This window comes from Sminthopsis crassicaudata, chromosome 2 (assembly GCF_048593235.1).
Source record: "Sminthopsis crassicaudata isolate SCR6 chromosome 2, ASM4859323v1, whole genome shotgun sequence".
In the NCBI taxonomy this organism is placed as follows: domain Eukaryota; kingdom Metazoa; phylum Chordata; class Mammalia; order Dasyuromorphia; family Dasyuridae; genus Sminthopsis; species Sminthopsis crassicaudata.
Window position 1 is genome coordinate 378,379,171 of NC_133618.1, and position 3,924 is coordinate 378,383,094.

At 37.5% G+C, this 3,924-nt stretch overlaps 1 pseudogene; it reads left to right on the forward strand.

The window, feature by feature from the left end:
- The first annotated feature begins 2,716 nt into the window (after window positions 1–2,716).
- Window positions 2,717–3,707, forward strand: LOC141552857 (DNA-directed RNA polymerase III subunit RPC3 pseudogene; annotated as a pseudogene).
- The last annotated feature ends 217 nt before the right edge of the window (window positions 3,708–3,924 follow it).

Here is a 3,924-nt window from a genome sequence, read left to right on the forward strand (position 1 = left end):
GAAGTGAGAATAATTCATTTTCTTATTGCTTCTTTAGAGCCTGGCTTGGTCATTATAATTATGTAATATTCAGGGTTTTTCAAGTAATAAGATCATAGTTTTCTAACTGAACCTCAGAGATAATCCAGTTCAAGGCTAGCACTTATGATATTAAACCATGATGCCTTTACTAGACAAGGGCTAAGAATCCTTCCAGTACCACATCCTATACCCCTAGGATTTTGAATGTTGTATTCTTTTGAATTGGACTCAAAGAACATGTCTTTTAATTGATGTAGTATCTGAAATTGGTTGGTGGCAATAGGAGCATTATAAACATGTTGATCTTTAAAACTCAGTCCAGGAGCTAGGAAAACTAAATTCTGACTTCTCACCCTGATGATAACTCATTCTAATTTTAAATAAGTGATTTGTTCTCTTTCTGGCCTTGTTTTTCTCATTTGGAAAATGAAGCAGGGCAATTAGATGATCTACCTTTAACATTCAATATTCTTTAAATCTAAAACCCTTTTCTTCTTTCATTCTGTGATTTTTCTGAGACTCGCTATGAAGAGCTGATTACAGAGTGAAGATTTAACATGGGACTTTTCTAAAACCCTCTCTACCATAGCTCCTCTAGCAGATAAATTGTCAAAGCTCATGCTCATCACCAGCTGGCACATGGATCTTTCTCTGCCATCATTTTTGCTACGAGGCTACTATACTCAAGTCTTGGTGCAGCTCTAAAATAAGTTTGAACATGGTGATGTTTAGCCTATTAGTAGTGGTTATCTATGTGGATTATGAATTGAATGCTATTTCATAACATGGTACATTAGACAGAGTCAGTTTTGAAGCCAGGAAGGCATGGATTCAAGTCTTGCGTCTAATATCTATTCTCTTTTTGTATGGCCAGTGACAAGTCAAAAACCTCTTAGTGTTTTTATTGTTCTTGTTGTTCAGTCACCTCAGTCATACACCTCTTCATGACCCTTTTTGGGGGTTTCTTTACAAAGATTCTGGTGTAGTTTGCCATTTTTTGTCTAGTTCATTTTACAAATGAGGCAACTGAAGCAACAGAGTTAAGTCATTTGACCAGAATCACACAGTTAGCAGTATCTGAGGCTAGATTTGAATTCAGAAAGATTAGTCTTTCTGACTCCAAAACTAGTGCTCTCACTGCGCTTCAGGAAAAACTTTTAAGAATGTAGGTTGTAGAGAAGGCACTCTAAGATGTTTTAAAGGTGTTTAAATTTATTCTGTTTATTAATTCCACTTCTAATCTGAAGCTGTGAGTTCACTAAATGGCATGCAGGTGGTCTGACAGCATCAACAAATCTACTGTGATTTCTAATATATTTATAGGTATGAACTGAAGCATTAGGATCACAACATATTAAATCTAAATAAGGAAGCATGGTATAATGGATAGAGTTTTAGATTTTGAGTTGGGAATACCCAGGTTTAAGTTTCTTTTCTGACATGATTTATGGGATTGCAAGTAAATCACAGGATTGCTGGGAGCCTCAGGCAACTTGCTAAAGACTTATCTACTGAGTTGTAGGCAGGTTGTGATCTTCCTTAATAGAAGGATTTTCCACATCACTGTAATTATAGATAGTTGGTATCAGACCTAATGGAAACATTCATTCTTTAGAAACAGAATGTGATCTAGAAGGCTGGAGTGTGATGGATCCCTCTTCACATTTTTTTTTTGAAGCACTCTGTTGAGATTTTCTTTTTGCTTTATATTCTATCCAAGAGAAACAGTAGGATGTCCCTTACAATCTAAGCTACAAATACTAACTATGTGACCTTGGATAAATTTCCTTACATCTTTGAGTCCCAGTTCTTTAACTATAAAAGGGTATAACCATACTGATGCTTATGAATATTGGAGGGTTGTTTGGAAGAAGGCCATCTGTGAACCTTAAAGTTCTATATAAAATGTTATTTTGTTCTCTTGTATACACCCTATTACAAACCATTTGACTCCACTCCAACCCCATATCTTGGGCCCTAGCATTGCCCCTAGATTCTTGAAGACAATGTTAGAGGAGGTCACACTCTGTCAAGTTTTCTTAAGTTGTAAAGGCCAATGTCCAATACAGTTTATATGTCTGCTTTCCACCAACAAGCCTAGCTCAGAGGAAGGCTTATCAACAGGATGCCTACAAAGTGATAATTTTTTTCAGGCAGAGTAACATTTTTCCCTTCTTTTCACACAAAAAGTTGTCTCAGTGCTTCTTAAGTTTTACACTACAGATGTTTTCCAGTTGTCTCAAAGCCATTTTTGAAGATTGTCTACAAAGCCAGAGAAGGAAGATGGTGCATACTACCCGTGGAAGAAGCATTCAGCTATGTAATTGTGGATTCCTGAAATCTTCTCAGGATCATACACTTAGAGGAATTTTAGATGCTTTGATGTTTGTTTAAACTCTTTGCTTTTCTACATGAGGAAACTGAAGTTTAGAGAGGTTCTGCCCATTTTAAGATCACATAGAGAGTAAAATGGCAGATGGGTCATTTGAATTCTGGTTCTCTGGCTTCAAAATAAACAATCCTATTCTAACCATATCTTGAAGAAATACCATGTCCTCTATTACACATTATCTCATTTGAGGGGCTTTTTTTTTGCTTGAATCCCTAGTTCCTAACATGGCTTTGTATACATTTATGTGACTAATAAATGTTTATTGAATTGAATTGGTTTGAGTTGTTTTAGCCTGGAAACTTGATGAGGTTAACCCAAGAGGGCAATCTAGTCTTTGCTGTTTTGGCTGTGAATTGCACTGTGAAATGTAAGGCCAACCCTGACTAATTCAACCAGCATTTTCGTGACTAGACTATTGTGAGCAAAATAGCAAATAGAATGGCTCAGACCTATAGTGAGAGTGTTTGGAGCAGGCTTCAAAGGAGTGAAATAACCACTTTCTCTGGTACTCTCCTTTTTCAACCTCTGTGTTTGAATGAGATCTCCAGATCTCATTACATTATTGGGTACAATATCTGGAAGCAAGTTATTGATGAGTGTCTGACTCTTTTGGCTGATAACCCTCTGAAGTTTGTTGAGAAGTCAAATGACAGTGGTAGAAAAATATATGTCACCAAACTCCATAAGATATTGGTACCTCTGCTCTTGGCTGGAGTCCTTATACAGGAAAAATTTGGGTGTCCCTATGCCAGGATATGTCAATTGGTTTTGCAGAAAAAGCACCTGAAGCAGAAACAGATGGAAGATTTTTGCCATAATTCTTGCTAAAGAAGGAAAGATATATTGTATAAATTGCCATCAGAAAGCCTACAGGAGATATCCAAAACACCTGACCATGCAACCTCTTGGATTTCTACCTGTATACAATGAATTCCCTGTCCTCTGCCCACATGCCGCTATGCTGCTGCAAGAGCATTGCCAACTTGATAGAAAGCTGGCAGTTTGAGAACAAAGAGAACAAGTGACTGCTGAATTCCCAGAGGGTAGAAGCCATTCTCGCATTAATACAAGCCACAAGGACTGAAGAGCCCCATCTATAGGAGATGATCATGGCAGCTGAACACCCAGTAGCTAGAGTCTGAGATACAACATCATGTTAGATGCTAGTGAGATCCAAATGGATGAAATTATCTATTTTTGCTGGAGTTGTATTTTTAGGGGTGCAAAAAAGAGTTACAGCCCTAGTATCAGAAAGAATTGTCCTAGTCAACTTTGCAGAGACCATCCTACCTAATTAGAAGAGGTTTCTGGGCTGACTTGTTCCATGAATCTTCATTGGACATTTATACAGTGGTTATAAAGCAATGTATTGGCCATCTAGGGGATGGATTATGTAATGAGTTCTCTATGCAAAGTGTGCTTATGCACCACTAGCAGAGACTCCTTCAGCTTACTAAGTGGTTCTCTGCTGGTCCAGAACTGTTTTAGCTTTTTCCCAAAGTTGCCTAATA